The sequence below is a fragment of the Poecile atricapillus genome, chromosome 3, assembly GCF_030490865.1.
Source record: "Poecile atricapillus isolate bPoeAtr1 chromosome 3, bPoeAtr1.hap1, whole genome shotgun sequence".
Taxonomy (NCBI): domain Eukaryota; kingdom Metazoa; phylum Chordata; class Aves; order Passeriformes; family Paridae; genus Poecile; species Poecile atricapillus.
Genome location: NC_081251.1, coordinates 68,905,742 through 68,924,857, shown reverse-complemented (window position 1 = coordinate 68,924,857; position 19,116 = coordinate 68,905,742). Strand labels below are relative to the sequence as shown.

Here is a 19,116-nt window from a genome sequence, read left to right as displayed (position 1 = left end):
TATTTGGAGTGGTTCTCCTCCCCCTCATGAATGGTCTATGCATTATAAAGATCTCAACCTGAGATTACCTTATCTATATTTAGTGTGCTTACAGCTGGGAAGCCCTCACACAAATTTAACAGCTAACACAAGCAACGAAGGGGAAAAGATGGTCAAATTTTCAGCAACATCTTCAGCACAAAAATAAATGCACTATTTCTAATATAATCTGAAAAGACAGTGGTGCACCCTGTGAGCTCATCTCCAGCATGTGGGGGTGCTGAGCCCTCAGCAGCTGAGGTGCAGAAACACCAAGGACAATCGCACTGTGAAGGGTCACCTAGATGACTCAGAGGGGCTCACAGCTGCAGTGAAACCCCAGCTTCCTATTTCATGGGATAGAGCTTTTTGTGATGCTATTCTGAGATGCAAGGTAAAAAGAAATGCATAAAGGCAGTAAAGCAACATACCCAGAGCTCAAAAGCAGGGGAATCTTTGCACAGCAAGGGGTCTTCATTTTTTCACACATAAGTCATTTTCATTTTTTGTTTTTTCACCCCATAGGTATTTTTTTAGAGTGTTGTGAATTACCACTGAATTAATTTAAATCCAGCAGATTAACAATTTTTTTTCTCTAAGTGTTGAAGATTGATACCTGGAACTTTACATATTCTTTCACAGGCTCTGGTCATGGCTACTCTTCACGAAGGATCCTATGGCAGTCTGTAAAAACCCCGGTGTAAGGACATAGGGTGCAGGTGATTCTTCATCACTGAATGCAGAGGGTGCAATACGGACCCCAGGTTTTTAAAATTTTGTTCTGAACGTAGCAGATAATCTAAACAATAATACTTACACGGTTAATAGAGAATTGCTGCCCTCGAAAGGATACACTGCTGTTTTGTCTCTGTTCTCCAGAGCACTGCTTTGTAACTTTTCTCTTACACCTAGCCAAGAAATACACAAGCAGGCAAGCAGAACACACCCTGCTCCCTTATGCCATAGCAACTTGGCGGCCAGCAACTCTGCCCGCAAAAACAACTGCTAAATGCTGAACTTCTTTTGTGTTGAAGGATCTCAAGTTAAATTTATTAATCTTTTATGACAGAGGAAACATGGCAGTGTGAGACACCTCACTTTGATGCAGTGAGTTACCACAAACTTCTACAGGATCTTTTAAAATGTAGATTTCTTACATTCTTCATGTTTTAATGGAGTATAAGCATATATTAATAAATTATTTGGCTTCCTTTGAGTTTGTAGCATACTCTGATTAGCTGAGAGGGGAGAATATTTTAAGCAGACCTTTTGAAAAGTTGATAGTAATGAATAAACACCATGTTAATATATATTACAGAGCTATATAAGGGTATATGATTTGGTTGATGTCTCATTAAGAGGCATATTTAATATGCAACAGAAAATGATTTACTCTCCACAAACAGGACCACAATCTTCAAGCAATAGCTGCTCCCACATCTCAATTAAAACCAGTAAAAATAGATTAAAAAATTGGGGAGGGGGGGAGGAGAAAAAAAAAAAAAGAAAAAGAGAGAAGAAGCCATCGCAGACTGACGGAAGGCTTTCCCACATAACCTCATCTTCTGTGAGTCCTTGCTACTCCGCAGGTTGCTGGCAAGGGCGAGGGACGCTTTCGGCAGCCCTCTGCTTTTAACTCCCCGTGGCCCGTGGCGGGGGCTGCGGGCGCACACCCTGTCGCTCGTCCCCTCCCGTCCGCGCACCGTCGCGTCCCAGCAGCTCCGAGCGCCGCCGGGGCCGTCGGGCCGCGCCGCTTCGCACCTCGGCGGGGCCGCGGCCGGGCCGGGCCGGGCCGGGCGGGGCGGGCTCCGTGAGGTCACGGCGGCCGGGCCAATGAGCGGCGCGGCGCGGCGGCCGGCGGGGCCGGGCTGTCCCTCGTGTGGCGGCTGCATGGGGAGGGCGGCGGCGGCGGGCGCGGGGCGAGCGGTCCCGGCGCGCCCCCGCCCACCCAGGGGCCGGGACTGAAGGGGCGGTGCCGCTTGCCGGGCACAGGTGCGGCGCTGCCGGCGCGGTCGGTGTCGGTGTGGCGGGCGGGTGCGGAGCGCCCTCCTCCCGGCGGGGGATGTTCCGGCCGCCGGGGGCGCGCCGCCCGTGGGAAGCGCGCTCCTAACGCCACCTGGGCGTCGCAGGCAGCGCTCGGAGCGGGCGGCGCGGGGTCGCCGGGAACCGGGCAGGTAGGAAGGAGGAGAAGCGCCGCTTCGGGCGGGTCTGAGGAGCTTTTGTGTGTGTGTGTCCTCCCCAGCGTGCGCGGCTGTCAACCGGGGCCGGCAGCGCGGCGGGGCTCGCCGCGGGGAAAGTTGTGCGGACGGTCCCCGCTCCGAAGCGGCTGAGGAGCCGCAGCCGGGGCGGGGGGCTGAGGCTGTGGCAGCGGCGGCGGCCGCCGGAGGGCTCCGCGCACCGCGGCGGGGCTGCCCCGCTCCCGGGGGGACTCGGAGGAGCGGCCGCTGGCGGGGGCAGCGCGGTGCCCGCCCCTGCCGGGCGCCCCTGGCTCGCTGGTCGGGGTCGGGGGTCGCGCCTGCACGGTGCGGCGTCCCGTCCTGCGGCGGCTCGCCTCGGAGCTGGGCTCGACGTGCCGCCGGCTGTCGGGCCGGTCCCGCTGGGGCAGCGGGGAGTGCGCGGCCTCCCTCGGGCAGGTGGCTGATAGTCCCCGCGGCCGTGCGGTGCCCGCTCCGCTCCGGATGAAAGGAGGATCCTCGGGACTGCGCGTCGGAGTGCCCGCTGTCGTGCGGCTGGAGTTTGGGAAGGCGGCGGTGGGTAGGGCGTGCGCTGCCAGCGCACCCACAGGAGTGCCTGAAGCAGAGTGTTTACTTAAAACCAGAACTAGCCGTGTTCCCTTCGCTGTGTATGTCTCCGGGCAGAGAAACCCAAGCGGACTCGTGTGCAGGGCTATGGATCCGCTCATGTGGGTTTTCATACTGATTAACTGCTTTCCGATTGCCTGGGATTACTTTGGAAAAACGCAAATCCCAGCTAATATCTGTGCTGACCATATATAGAAGTAGTCACAGACAGAAGTACTGTAACTTCAGTGTTGCTGACACAGGTCGAAAAACTTCAAAAACAGCAAGAAAATGCCGGGATTAGTCCTGAGGATGTTTTTGTCCAAGGGATATATTTCCCTTAGTTTGATACCTACATTGACTGAATTATTTCTGCTTTTTGTTTGTTTGCTTACCTCCCCATACTCCTCAAAGTTGGTGATTTTATTTCGTTTGCCTCTATTTAATCTGGCAGTGTTTGCTTTGCTTTCTTGTGTTGGACCAGGACTGCAGCAGGGAATGCTGCTTTTTCCGGAATGGAAGCCTGGTTTGATGGCTTTCACAAACGTGCCTCAGCTTGGAAGCAAGCATGTTGCTCGTGTATTACCAGTTTTCCATGGCATGGAGGAAGTATTGTAGGGTTTTCTGATGTTGTGTGCCTTGTGCTCTCTTTTGTTTAAAAAAAACCAAAACACATTGGGTTGTTTGTTTTTTTTAATAGTTCCCCTATTACCAGAAGCTTTTATGTGTACATTATTGTCCTATGGAGTGGTATGAAGACTACATTTTCCAGTGCTGAATCTCATTCAAAGTAATGTGCTTTTTTTTCGGCGTCGTGTGCACGTTAACAGGCTAACTCCAGCAGTAGGGAAAAAGAATCTGTTGACTTGAGCTGAAACACTGAAAACAATTCTCTTGGACTGTTTCGGATGTAGCAGTTTTGCTGGATTTTAGTAACAAAGAAATGAAATGCTCCAGGGGCAATCCAGTATGAAATTCATCTGACTTACTGGCAGCTATATCAAAACATGTTGCAAGTTCTCTTCTACTACTGCCATCAAAACCAGAAACTCAGTTTTGTATGTTTTCATGTTTAATTCAAAAGAAATAGAACCTAACCTAATTAATTACAGAAACTGTTGTGAGTGTAAATTCACCTCATTTTCAAGTAGATGAATAGTAACTTTCTGGAGGGAGCTGATTGCATACGTTATATCATGCATCTGTATATTGTCAAGTACAGTGCATTTTTCTTTCTGTTACTGAAAAAAAAATCATCTGAAATCATCTTACTCATAGTAATATAGTCTGCATCCAACAGCTTATTAATATATTTTAGAGCTGCAGTCTCAGAGGCAGGTTTTCATAGTGAAAACCAGCCATGACCATATGAAACATCATAAACACAGTGCCCAATGGTGCCTTAAATTACAGTTCTAGGTATTAGTGTTAAGGAGTAAAATGTCTTGGTTAATTTGTAAGCTGGTCTAAAAAATTGTCACACTTACTACACTCTTTGTTCTAAACCTATAGCAGCTACTCTAAAACTATCCAATCTCCCTTTCTTGTATTAGTATATTTGGGTTTTAGTCTTAATGCCATGAATGTTTTCAGGGTCAAATCCTGAAATGCTAAAGAAAATCTTGTGATGACTAATGTGGAAATTTCTTCCACATGAATGCTACAGCGTTATGGTTCTTATGCTCATATCTTCTATTCTCCCTCAGTCTTCATTGTAGCAGACAGCCTAATTGTGTACTTTGTGCCAGCAATTACTGTGCTTACGCAATGTTATGTGACTCGAAAAGGAAGGGGTGCAAAAGGTGCTTGACACTAGGAAAACGTTTGAAGTGATCTGGATGACCTTAATTAATATTGTTCATTATCGTATTATGTCTTGCTTGCCATTAAGGGGAGATGGTGTTCTGAGGAGGAAACAAAGTATCTGTGCAGCGTTTGAAGGCAATGAAAGCTCTGCTCAGTGCATGTAAATGCATGGCTGCTTGGTTTAGTATGAAATATGATAGAAGGGTTTACTAATGTTAATGGTATCCCTTACTGTAATGGCAGATTCTCATTTAGTGAGGATATATAATTAATCTTTAAAATAGGGAGCAGTCTCTATAAGAATATATGGGGGAGGATATGCAATGCCATCTCAGTATCCTTATCTGTATTTAAGTACCATAGTTTGGGAATACATAGCAGGTGTTTTAAATGGATCTGTAAACTTGGAATAAAAAGTAGTAGCCTGGAAGCACCAAAAGTTGTCTGTTTCACAAATCCATTCATCAGTGTTGTTACTTTATCTGTGACTCCTTTCAGTGTCTTTTTTCTATTGAAGAATATCAGTGCTGCTGGGCTGCATGGTTGCTGTAGATGTGAAACTGTCAGAGGTGCTGGGGGAGTGTCCGTCACCTACACCTCTACAAGCACAGATTGTTCTTCCCAGTCCACCCTACAGCATTGCAGCCTATACCAGGCTGTGTTCCTGATGGTGTTGGGGTGCAAAACATTATAAATAAACTTAGTATAAGCCTGGTGTGCCATGATTAGATTAAGACCTCATGCTCAGGAGTTGTTTATGTCTTATTTTTGTTTTAAGAGAGGATAAGAGCAGGCTGCAACATTTTCTATTCCTTGTGCCTTGGTTGAATGCCAGCAGAACACAACCTTGTCCATCCATGCCTGGCAAGGAGATTCAGTGAGGGCAAAGAAACAATCAATTCTTGTGAATATAAAATGTTGAAATTACTGACTGTGAAATAGGTGACAATGAACGATTAACCCCCTTGCATATTCTAAATATGTAGTTTCATGCTGCAGGCAACTGTTGGTGTAAAGGAGGGAAGGCTTAAATGAGTTTCTTTATTAAATGTTTGCAAACTGAATGGAAAGCCTTTTCTACAGTTGGAAAAATTTTCAGAAAAACTAAAGATGTCAGTTATATTACAAATGATAATCAGTGGCTGCATTGAGAGCTAGAAGTAGTTTCACACTTCTCTAAATTAATCTTGATGGAGATGGTTACAGAGAGATAATTAATACTACAGCTTCAGTATGGATTATCTGAAAATGCTTTCCTGGGTATGATTTGAAAATGAAGATGCTTGTCAATGCCATTACCTTTCTTTCTCTTTTTTCTTTGCTTTCTTTCTAAAGATGGAGTAAAAAAAAAAAACAACAAAAAACCTGTTTAATTTAAAATAATTTCCTGCAAGCAATTTCAAAGTTTTGTTCACTTAGCCCAGTGCAATATAGCATTTTAGTCACAGTATCAGAGTTCCATGCACACCAAACATCTGATAAATTGTCTGTTTTCTGTTGTGAGCACTAGGCCTGGTCTTGATCTTCAGGAGGTTGTGGCTGCTCTGCTAGTTTGTAGTCAGTTCTTGTGGGATTAGTGAATATGACTGGGGGCTCCAGGATTGTTCAGTTACATTCAATGAGTTAATGGACTTGTGCTCTATAATGATAAATATTTCTATAGTTTCTGCATTTTTCCTTTCCTGGTCTGGATATAAGAAGGCTGTGTGATGATGTGTAGGGTTAGTACCTCACCTTATTTGGATGATAATCTGTCCTCCTTCATTCCCACAGGAAGAAGATTAATTACAGCATACAAAGGTTTATAATAAAAAAAAAGTCGAAAGTTTACCTCTTACAAATAAGTTCATAGACAACTGAGAAATTTGAGTTATTAGGACACGTCTCTGTGTGTACATCACTTCTCTTAAAGAAAACAATCTAATCTTGGTGCCAGGGGTTGGCTGAGGGGCTTTGTACAATATTGTTTTCCCACTGAGTTGTAGCTGAGTTTGTGTGTAGCGTTTTGTCCATTACTGCCTTATCTGACAGCATTAGGAGTACTGGAGCCAGATGCTGAGGGCTCTTCTTGGACCATTAAGGCTCCATGTGAAGTAAGCAGGGACAACTTTTCAGGTCAAACGTATAAAGTTGTGACAACATACATCTTCCTGCAGCCTTGTTATTCCTGTCTGTTCTTCTCATAAGCAGGAGAAGACCCTTCCAGCACCTAGGATTAACGGGTTTTAAGAAAGCCTCCCAACATTCCTGCTTGAAGGTCTGAGGTATCAGCCATAGCACCTAGAGGAAGTAAACCTGACAGTTTGGAAGGGGAAGAGTGCTATCTATCATCCACAAGGATTTATAAAAAGCCTCCATTATTTCATTATGAAATAAGTAAATTTGAGTTCAGTAATTATGTGGGATTCTAATAGCGGGAAATACATTATTAAGGCTGTCAAATGATACGTTAAAAAAAATCTCACTAAATACATACTGAAGAAGCAAAGCATTTCATTTATTTCAGCCTTGCACTACAGGCATGTAGAGCCACTCTATATAGGATTGAAATAACAAGCCAAGCCTTTAAAAAAAACCCAAAACCTTAAATACATTGTAGAAGGGCTTGGGCTACCAGACAACCAAATAATTTGGTGAGATAATAGCAGTCTTGGTGTAGAAAATTAATTATCTCTTTTGGTTTTGTATGACCTGGAAAACACTTGTCTGCTCTATGGCTGTTAATCAGGGATGAGAATAAGCAGGTCATTATCTTGAAGCAACATACTTTCGTTCACTAAAAATGCCAAAGGAAGGTCCCTGCAAAACACTGGAAAGAGCAGTGTCAAGTCCATAGAGAAAAAGTATTCAATTCCCCTTCCTGATACTCATGTAGAGGAGCTTGTCCCACAGGGTTCTGTTATGTATGAAAGGAGACGCATCCCTGGGGTCTTATGGGAATTCCTGAAACACAACAGAGGCTGTCTTGAGGTTTTTAAGGCAGCAATATTCATGCTGCATGTACTGAAGCATGAAATATCCATCATGCTTGCTTTTATAGCTGCAAGCTTTATATTGGTCATCTATGCAAAATCTTACTGGCTTTTTTTTTTTTCCTTTTTTTGTGGGGGGGGGCAAAAGCCTTTTTGCACTTCCCATGTTTCTCTAGTAAAAATTGATAGTGCTAATTGCCACTTCTTTTATCATTAATTTCTGAATCAACACAAAGTATTGCTATAGCAACAAATCCTTTCGAACTTCACTGCAGACAATTAGTAGGAGAATTCAATCTCAATATGTAATAAGCCCAATTGTAAGAACTATTTGAAGGATTAAGGAACTTTCTTTTTAAAAAGAAGGGGCGTAATGCAAATACTCAAAACTGTCATGAAAGAACAGGACTTGAGAATTTCCAGCATTATCTTCTTATTAATCGTTTCCAGTTGCTGTACCAAGGTGCATAGTTGCTTTGAACAAAATAATTACAGCACAGTGTGTCTCCTTGGAGAAAAAAATATATCATTCTGTGGAATACTCTGGAGATTTTTGTCTCTGATAATAATGTTTTGACATAAACCACTGCATCTCTTCTCAAAGTGTGGTTGCTCTTCAGCCCTGACAGTGCATGTGCAGGAAAGCCCTAAGTAAGTAGGTTTCAGGATTAGCTGGACAGCAAATAATCCAAATGTATGAAGTCAGAATTAGATGCTGCTTTATTTTTGCTTTTTCACCAGCTGAAGCATCTTTTTCATCAGCTGAAGCATCTTTTTCATCAGAGTGGATTTCTATTTGCATTTTACCTTGTCATCTCTCTTGATAGCAGGCACACAAGGGAAGTTACACATATATGCACACACAAAAATCAGGAAGCATAAGGGGTGTGGAAGTACAAAATACCTGAGGAACACTGGAAAAAAAGGGAAAGGTCTGCAAGTTTGATTGATGTTATTACCTGTGATAGATTTTGAGGTAGTGAAAGCTTATAAATCTTTAGGGGGAGCTATGCTTCTAAGCATGCTGATTGCATTGAAAAAGGTTGTGTGAGAAGAAAGTATACGGACAGGTGAAGGGTAAGAATGATAAAACCATAAGGAAATGAAGAGGGTAGTCGAAGGAGGAGCAGGACTTTTAAGAGGGAAGTCTGAAGGGAGTATCCTGGGATCCTGTGACTCTTGCATACATATAGGACAGAGAAAAGAAGGGGGAACTGTAAAAGAGCCAGAAGGAAATGGAACAATGTGACCTTAGGTGCTGAGGGGAGAATGTGCCTGTGGTAGACATCCTGGGAAGGACATGATGGTTTCCTGGGGAGGAAAGGTTGTTTTGTGGATTCTTCCGTCACCTCATGAAGTGGGTGACTTCAGAATGGTGCTTTGCTACCAAGGCTGCTTCTTCTGTTTATTATCTTATATGTATATCTTATTATTCTGTATATTATCAAAGTATGTTTCATTACTAGCAGTGACCCCACCAACCAGCAGACCATCTGTGCTTACCCTGGCCAGACTGTTTGCCCTGCAGATAATAATTGGGAGGAAATAAATACTGAAAATGTCATGGCATGAAAGGCCACACCTCTGCAACTTTCTCCTGTCAGAACATCTTTTCTTGGAGAGCCCTTCAGAGCCCTCTGCACAGTGTCTAAGTTACCATTTTCAAGCAAAGTTTTAAGTTTATTTTCAAGTTGTATCTCTTGGTTCTTCCTTTTATTAGCATAGTGGTTTGTTAACTAGGAAATCTTAAAGAAAATTCTGCAATAAAAGTTAAAAGAGCATTACAAAAGACAGCAGTGAAGAAATGCTGAGTGTCTTTTACTTCCAGGATTCTTGGAAGACAAATGATCCCTGGACTATTTATTTATGTAAATATTGTTCTAAAATATCTATTGCAGAAAACATCTAGTAGCTCAGATAGCATCTCAGCAGTGTCTTTTAAGGAGAGATGAAAAAAAAGGAAGGATTGAAGTCCTGTCTTTGGCTTGGAGCTGCTGAGGTAAATTCAAGGAAACTTAAATTCAGTTTGGAGGCTTGCAGGGGAGACTCCTGGATTTCAAATGTCTGTATTATTTTTCTGATCATTGTTTTGTATAAAATTATCTTGTATTTTCTGTGGAAAGAGATGGGAAAAAATCCATCTTAAGAAAAAAAAAGATTCTCTGGAAGAGAGAATCTGTAGTGTCTGGATACAGTATAAAAAAAGCTAACAAAGAATGACTTTAGAGCAAACACTGCTGAAAGGTCTACATTGAAGCAAATATGTGTGAAAGAGAAATTTACAGACCTACAACTCAAGGGGTAAAGGATTGTGCTGTAGAAAACAGTTGCTAAAAATACTGCTATACAATGCGAGTATATAAATAGAAAAGCAATGAGAAAAGTTTGTAGCTCTGATTTCTGGAAGCTGCAGTTCAATAGCTGCTGGCTGGTGATGATGTGTTAGGCACATGTATTGGTTCTCCTTTCCCTTGGTGTAAATTTGCAGTGTGATATGGGGACGCATCAGCAAGTTGAAGGCAGTGTCTGCCTTTCCTGTTGGTCAACAGTCATAGGTGTGTGCCTTGGATTGTAAGGTTTTTCCTTTCCAGTCATACATGCAGCTTTCCCTGGAAAAGCATAATGCCTAATAAGACTTTGAAATAAAAATACGAGTGTCTGTTAGTCTTTCTCCCATTCCATATCTCCGTTCAAAAAATTCAGTTGTTTTGTGAAAGCAAGTATATGGAAGGTGAAGATGAACTGTACTTTTCAGAAGCAGCAGACGGTGTTTATACTGCTCACTACTGAGTCAGTAATTCTCATTCTCACTAAGCTCAATGAAAGCTGTGTTTGTTTGCCGAAGGGAATGCTAAAGAGGCAAAAATATGCAAGCAAGATTGAAAAAAGGTTTATTGGGCTCATGTGGCTGGATTTTGGAAGCAGGGGGGATGCAGGGGCAGGCTCTTTGTGAAGCTGCTAGAAATTTCTCATATGTCAAGTGAAGCCAGTGCCAGGCAGTTAGATAGTCCCACTGATGGCCAAGACTGAGCCCATCAGAGATGGTGGTAGCACCTTTGGGATAACATTCAAGAAGGGAAAATGTTACTGTGCAGGACAGCAAGATCAGTGAGGAAGGAGGGGGAGTGCAGAGATTCCTCAGCAGTCCATGGCGAAGCAGCTGTCCCCCTGCAGCTCATGGAGATCCATGATGGAGCAGATACCCACCTGCAGGAGGCCTGTGGCAGAGCAGGTGGATGCTCTGGAGATTGACTGTGTGCTGGAGCAGGCTTCTGGCAGGAGCTGTGGGCCCAGAGAGAGGAACCCACACTGCAGCATCTTTTCTGTCACAAAAGCCTGGATCAGGTTTCCTTGTGACCTTGAAGGGGACAGTTGGGGTGGTTCATGAAGAAGTGCAGCCTGTGGGACAGACTCAGCTTGTAGAAGTGATCGAAGACTGTCTCCTGTCGTGGGAACTCCATGCTGGAACAGGGCAAGAGTGTGAGGAGTTCTCCCTCAGGGGAAGAGTGGGAGGATTTCTTCTCCCTGAGGAGGAAGGTGCATTAGAGGCGATGTGTGATGATCTATGAATTTCCCCTAATCAAGGGGAGAAAGTGTTTTTAAGGTTTCACTTTAATCTTCATTATCCTAGCCCAACTCTGACAGTGAAAATTTTACAACTTACTACCAAAGTGGAGTTCCTTTTGCCCATGATGTCAATCAGTGGGTGATTTCCCCTGCCCTTATTTTGGCCCTTGAGTCTTTTGCTGTGTATTTTTTCCCCTGTTCAGTTTAGGAGGGGAGTGATGGAGCAGCTTTGTGGGCACCTGGTGTCCAGCCAGGGTGAGCAAAAGGTTCATAAATACAGCAGTAGGCTGAAGCTTTACATGCTGAGGCTTTTCAGCATGTAAATCTGTTGCTGCTATCTGCCAGGATCAGCTCTTGAATTATGGTTATGGTAAAATCGAACTTTTAAATGCCTGAAATGGAAGAATGATGATTATGCAACTTTTGTAGGCTGACAGCAACAGTGAGGAGAAAAACCAAATATGATCTCAAGTTAATTTGAAATAAAAAAAGCTCATCTCACCTAATTTCCTTCCCACAGTTTTAGAATACTTAAACAATTTTAACTTGTCATATTTGCAAGCTAAGAAAATGAAGTTTCAAAGATAAATGTGATCAGGTATGTTGTTTCCAAGAAGAAAATATTGGAATTGAAATTATTTTAATGTACTGATTTCTGTTTAATGTCACTAAATATCTAATACCTAGCAACCTGCTAGTGTTGGCATGCAGAGGTCTTATCCTCGTTACATCAGTTGGAAATTTTTGTGGTACAATGAATCATGCAGGTGATCAGTATCCTTTTCTCTGTCAGATATGATCGACTTTTTTCATTCGATATGTTGTTGCTTGGTGGATTGGTTTGTTTCTAGGAATAATGCACAGCCTTTACAACAGCTGTACCGTCTTGCCTCTGCTTCTCTTAAATTTTGCTGTTGTACTGTTTTTACAGAAGGTTAGGAGAGGAAAGGTTCCTTCAAAAAACCCAGCAAACAAAATCCTCACCAAAAAGAAAAAAACCTGAACAAACGAAAACCAGACACAACCCCAAAATCTTATCCTTTTGATTTTATCAGATGGGAACATTTCCTGGATATGGCTCACATAATGGGATGGGTAATAATTTATTTGCATTGTATATTGATTTATGTAACAAGAACACCAGAATACTGAGGACACTTGGGCTGCAGTCTTTTGTGGTTGTGTGACTTGTATGACTCTTGATTCTGCTTTTTGATTCTAGTTTGAATTGGGTGTTGCAGTGTCATTAAGGAGAGTGTTTCTGAGTATTAATATTGGGCATACTAAAATCCTGGATTTCCAGGCCGCTCCTTTGAATTACTCAGATTTTATTTTTTTTTTAATTTCCCATGTGATTGAAGCTGCAGTTGTGTTTCTTTTTAGCCTGAGCAGCTATTTTCCATTGTACATTTATTTTTTACTACTGTAAAAATAACGTTTGATGGCCTTTCACTTGTTTTTTTAATTGGTAATACTGCTGCTCCTGACCTGAGAGTAAACAAAGTCCAGGCTTTGTGGACTCACTGGGAAGTGACTTGAATCTACAATGTTAAATTATTAATTTAATTTTTGCATGGATTGTGAAAAGTCTTGCATGTAACCCATGGCCAGTTGCAGGATAACATTGTTCATTTAGGGAAGGTAAGATAATTACCATACTGATTTTGACAGAAGTACTAAAAAGAAATATTTCTCTAGGGCATTTGAGAATTCTAATGAATAAGATGATAGGTTATGCTTGGGCCTGAATGTGTTTACTAGAAAACTGTAGTGCTGATATTCCTTTTTACTCTCCTGTTTCTCTCCTTCTCCCCCTCTCTCAATCTTTAATGCCAAGTGTCCTGGATTATTAATGATTAAAAGCAATGAGTAAATGCAGAAAAGGTTCACTAGTCATGTTTGACTAGCTGATGCAGAAGGTTAAACTTAAAAGATAAAACATAAAGAGGAAGCACTGTAGAAGCGTTCTTACATTTGGTAATGTATACACCATCTGATTGTTCCTGTCTTACTTAAAATTGTGGGGTGACACCAAACACTGTTAAGCTGAAGGTTGGGTTTTCTTTCTCTTTTGGATTTGGACAAATTGAGATTTCACTTTAGCCTATATTCAACTTTCTACTTTTTTTTTTAACCTCAGACAAGGAAAAGTGTAAGGCTTTTTTCTGCCCAGTTTTACTTGTATGTTTCTCTATAACTCTTTTTGAGTTTTCCTTTTTTTTTTTTCTACCAAGGATATTACTCTCTCTTAGTTAAATTGGAACAGAAATGTGAATGTTAGAAGTGTGTGGCCAGTTGGTCTTGTTTTAGCTAATGATGTGCTTGGACTGTACGTGTGCAAAGTATACTTCAAGGCCTGTCCTAATCAACTTAAGAAAAATAAATTGAAATAAATATCCCCAAACTATTTGCAGCTGTTAAATTATATTAATTTAAATGAGATTAAAGCTATAATATGTGTAGCTATTTTCATATGAAGATAAGCTTAAGCAATATTCCTTCCTTTCATTTGAGGATTATAACTTCCCTTTTAAATTTCTAGTCATGTCTTTCTTTTTTTTTTTTTTTTTTGTGTTCATTAGTTGTATGTAATTTTTCCAAATATTCTTGTTTATATGTTATTTGCAAATTTGTTTCTGATGCAGTGATCCATATATTATTAAGACTAGTGGGAATCATGGAACTGGAATAAACATTTTAAATAGGTAATTATGCACAAAATCATAAGAATAGGGGTTTTTATTCATAAAACCTCTGGTAGGAAGTTTTGGTTTTGAGTATGCTTTTTAATAGATGTCAGATATGGAAAAAAAAACATGAACCATTGGAGAAACTTGAGTGAAATGTCACACATGGAATAGAATTGAGGTTCTCTGGAAGGAATCCCTGTTCTGTTGTGCCTGTGAAGGTAAGAAAGTCATATTCTGAATGAGCCTGTAAGAGTGAAGTATCCTTGATATAGTATAGCTGTATTAGTAGTAGAATTAATGATGGATTTGTGTTGTTTTGGCATTTTATCATTCCAGCAATATTTGGACAGAGCTGAGAGAGCTGAGTAATACATGGAACAAAGAGATGAGCAGCTAGTGACTTATCAGTAGGCTGTTGAAAGCTGCTTGGGGTTTCAGTGATATTAATAGGTTATTTGGCTGTATTATTTAGTAGCAAGGCTTTACCTTGCTTCTAAATTCTTACTGTCTGGATTTAGTGAAATGTTATGTCCACTGGAATGTCATGTAAATATGTGAAAATGGCTTCAGCAGAAATATGCGGAATTTTTTAAAATGGATAAATGACTAAAACTAAAAATATTCAGTAGCAAAACAGTTATTGAGTGTTTGATAGCCTTCTGAACTTTACCTAAATTGATAATCATATAAAGTTAACAAAAATTTCAGATATGGGCAAGGAAAAGGTAATTGAAATAAGGAAGTTATGTTCCTGAGTCTGTTCTGTCACCACAAAATGATACAAAATTGAATGTGCACAGTATGCTTGACTGAAAGGCTAATTTTACTTCTGTAGTTGTAAATATCATGTGCAAGAAACCACAGAAGTATATTGTGACATTTTATCTTGAGGAGCTTAATGTACAGAAATGTGTGCTAACATCAGAGTGGTTATGAATTAGCCACGTCCCGTTAGCCCACAGTTACTTACATCAATTTGTAGCTCCTGTGAAATCATCTACAGAATACCAGCTATGTGCACTCAGCTTCTGCCACCCCTGAGAATTTTAAATAACTACAGCTGAAGCTCTTACAACTCTTGGGGGTTGGGAGAGCACTCTGTAAGCAAACCTGTGCACCAGCTGCTTTGCTTTCCTTTTGCATACCCTTGGTGTTAGACACTTTTGGTTCTTTCTGTATTGTTTGTTGATCCTTCTGAGAGGGAAATCACTGAAAATGTCAGCTGAGTGTTGCAGTTTCCATACTGGAAAAGCAAGTGTGTAAGCAGTGAATTGTGAATTCCCCTGGTGATATTTAAATGCTTTGACTGCCAATCCTGTATTTCAGGAGTTCCTTGAAATTGTTGTAATGAGAGTTGAGCTGAAATACTCAACACTTCAAATGCTAAGAAGTGACTTTATTACATAATAACTTCAATAAGAAACATGAAAGAAATAACTCTGGCCTGGGGAATTTGTTTACTCTTCTGACAAAGCCTGTAAAGATTGCTCAACTAGCTACAGTCAAGGGAACTTACCTGATTTTTCAGGCATGACCTATGAATCTCTGCAGTTCCTCAAGAGCTATATTACTGCCTCAGGAAACTTTTAAACTCTCTAGCTCAGACAGCAGATGGACATGATGCTGTCTAATTTTCACTGAGTTAGTGCAATGGGGTTTCCCTTTTGCTGTTCCTGTTAATCTTCTAGGTGTAGTTAATATTCAGAGAAAAGAGCTAAGGACAGTTATCTTACTGCAGAGACAGGCTGGCCACCCAAGAGAGTTTAAAGTTTATAATGACTCGAGTCAATGAGAAGGAATTGGGGAAGTTTAAATTTCTCTCATTCATAGATCTGAAGTGCAATGCTTTCAAACTTTGGCATTATCTTTATGCCTTAAAAATCTAGACAGATATTTTAGTTTCCATGAGACAGTGAAAGTTATCTGATAGTGAGGTGTGGGCTCCTGGGGGCAATGACAAGCATGAGATAATGGGAAGTGGTGTTGAAATAGTTCCCTAGCATTCATCCCTGACTTGGAAGCATATAAACATTCACACAGGCACTTCTCAGGGAGGGAGAAATGTCAAGATTTGGCTCCCAGAAGTCTTCATATATAATTTGACATGACTCTGTCATGGTAGGGTACAGCTGTATCCCAAAGTACTTGTGAATTTTTAAACTGCTGGTTACTAATAAATCTTTAAGGATTTATTTTTTTTTTGTCCCCCTACTTAAATAAAAAAACTCCTCCCAAAAATTTGCTATAATTCTGTGGAAGCTAATCTTATGAAACCATTGACCCTGATGTGGGTCATATTTTTGTGTTTTTTCCTGGGTGTTGAGCTTGAGGAAGTACTTTGGAAGTGTGTTTCCAGTTTCTCAGCCACCTGTTACAGCTTTCTTTCTTGAAACTGTTTGTTATTTCTGAGGCTGCAGTATATTTCTTGCTAAGCTATAAGGCTGTAGTAGTCAAATATTTCCACAAGCTGAAGGGTTGCTGAAAACAACTCTGGTGACAAATGTAAGCCGGTACTATGTGTCAGTATAGCAGGTGTGTTTCACCATTAACATGAACTACAAGCAGAACCATAAACATGTCACAGGAGAGAAGCAAATTGTGTATGTCAGAGAAAAAAAGAGTGAGTACCACAAGGGTGGTTGTGGATTAAGGCATTTGGAAACCCTTTTACAGGGAATTGGGTAGATTTAGCAGTGCTCTTTTGCCATAATCAGGATGTAAAGAATTCCTCTGTATGCTCAGAAAAATTGATTGCTCCTTTTTGGTTTTTTTTAATCTGTTTGAGTCTGCTCTGTGCAAAATGTGTTCCTCAGTTCCCCTTCTCCAGCAGAAGCACAGTAGTCTGGCAGGGCAGCAGAAGGGATGAGGACATGGACAGCAATTGCCAGACCGTCACAGAACATTAATTTTACCTAGATAATATTTTGGCCCGTGATTAATACAGGTCATTGCTGCCTCTTCATGTTGTAGATCATGCTGAAAATTGTACAATGACAAGTACAGTTTCTCTGAGTCATTTTGACTCCATGGCTTAAATAATCATTGTTGAAGCACAGTAAGGAAACTGTTTATTTTGAGAATGTTTCCAAGAAGTGCTAATCCCCTTTTGGGGTAAATGGAGGAGTTTCTACTATGGGGTTACTCTTAGCTGCAGAAAGCAGTCAGGTTGAATACTGAGTAGGAAACAGAAAATATAGTTGTTCTACCTTCTCAGGAGGTAAAGTGATAAAATTTCTTTGGATTGGGTAGATATGCTCTTTATCACAAGAGCTGAGTGGAACATCTTTGCAGGTCAAGATATGAGTTGATCAGGCAAAAAAATGTGCTCTTGGGAGAAGAAAAGTCCAGGAATGCTCAGAAGCAATCTAGCTCAATGCCTGCACATCAGTAAAATGAATCACTGGATAGGAAGGGGGAATCATTAGCTTAGGACAGATCATTCATTTGCCATACAATGCCATACATAGCATCAGGTGCCTTCTTCTAAGGAGTTTTCAGTATTTCTCCTTTTCCCAGGCTTGTAGATCATGGTTGTACTTTTTGTAACCAGCTAGCACATACCTGAGCAAGAGCTGCAGTCTTGCTGTCACATCCCTCTTTATTTCTTGATAAGCATCCCTCTTTCTTTTTTAATTGTATGTTAGATGTTTTCTTCCTCTGTGTATTTAATTTCATTTCCTATCATGGCATAGCTTCAACAGGAAGGTCCAGTGCCTGTGTCTCATGAAGTGAGTGGCGTGGAGGATGGCTGCATCCCCTGCTGTCACTGCACTGACCACTGAGCAGCCTTCCAAGAGCCATGCTTTGTCTTGGGCTTTTCAAGTAACCTCTGCTTTGCCTGAAAGCTCTAAAATGCAGAAATCCTGGTGCTACCTCAGGAGTAGCTGGGCTGTCTGTGAAGCAAGGAGAGGAGCACAGCTGGGGCTGACAGTCTTTGTGTGTACCTTGTTCCAGTTCATCATTCAAAGCCAAGGAGAAAAGTAAAGTCTCAGCTGTGTCCTTGGAAAGTCAGAAATGAGCATTTGAACCCATGGGTTCCAATCTGTGCTGCCCCTGAGGATACTGTTTGGCCTGGTTGATAACTGTAAATTCTGTGCATGGAGTTTTCTTTCAGATATAAGTCTTTTCATGCCTTTTCCCTGCTGGTTGAGTGTAACATATTTGCTTGTCAGAAGATGATTCAGTGTGGTCTCTGTTTTGCCATTAAAAAAACTTGAAAAATAGTAATTTGGGTTGAAACCAATTGATTGCAAAATTGAATGTTGGCTTTACAGTTTCATATAAAAGACAAAATATTTTATATTTCTGAGTTTCTTGTGCGGTTATATAAAAAAAAATAAATAAACTGTATGAAAGGATTAAAAGTAAAGTCACTTCAAGTCATAAAGCAAAACAAATTATTTGTTGAGAAGATTCACAGCAAAAAATACTTAAAAAAAACCCAAACCAAAAATGCAAGCCCTTTGTGCATAGTTGTGGTTATAGTAGAGGTTATACTGCTGGAAGTTGTTTACTGGCACCCTCTTTCAGGAGTGATGACTAAATGCATTTGTATATAAGCACAGTTCTGTAAGCCCTACTACTTGTTCATAATGCAGGAGTCTGGCAGGACCTTCCATAAATGGTAACTGCCCTTCAGTTTTAATTACATGTACATAGATGTAATATGTCTCAAAATTCCCTTCTTGTCATCTTGTACAGTTATGTGAGAGGATTTTTTTGCTCATAGGACCAGATAACTTGCATTGGTGAACAAGTGGGAGTAGGAAGAAAAGAGCTCTGTTCACTGAGTCCTATATAATTACATTAAAATGATGAATGAGTCAATGCTAAGTTATCTGAGCATCTCTGCACACTTGGAGGTTAGTATAGGTACAGTAATTGCATTTCTTAGATAATTTTCTTATTCTTTCTATGTAAATGTTTGCAAGAACACAAAACTTGCATTCAGTAATAACTCTATCACTAGGCAAAAAATTAACATCAGAAAGCTCTTCCTGGTATACTTAATTCCATATACAAAGTACTTGACTAATTTGGCCACAGAAGCTGTTCCATTCTCTCATGCACATATATTCTTCATTGCCTTGATATCTCAGGGAATTTTGTTCTTGGGTGGAAGTAAACAAAAATGTTCCGTCCGCTATTTTAAGCAACAAGTGGAAACTTTCATGGGTGAAACAAAGAGTTGAAATATAAACTTAAGCAGCTTTCAACTTTAAGTTCAATTTTGAGGTTATAAGCTGCTTTTGTAAGACTTCACTGTAGCTTCATTGCTTCTTA

The 19,116-nt window shown here is 40.9% G+C and overlaps 1 protein-coding gene across 2 annotated transcripts in view; it reads left to right on the top strand.

The window, feature by feature from the left end:
• Positions 1 to 1,921: 1,921 nt before the first annotated feature.
• CHRM3 (cholinergic receptor muscarinic 3) overlaps positions 1,922 to 19,116 on the top strand; it is a 261,610-nt gene continuing 244,415 nt past the window's right edge. Inside the window, exon 1 of one of the 2 annotated variants that reach the window (XM_058836480.1) lies at positions 1,922 to 2,010. The gene's annotated coding sequence lies outside the window, so the exon portion shown is untranslated. The other variant, XM_058836479.1, reaches the window with a different exon arrangement.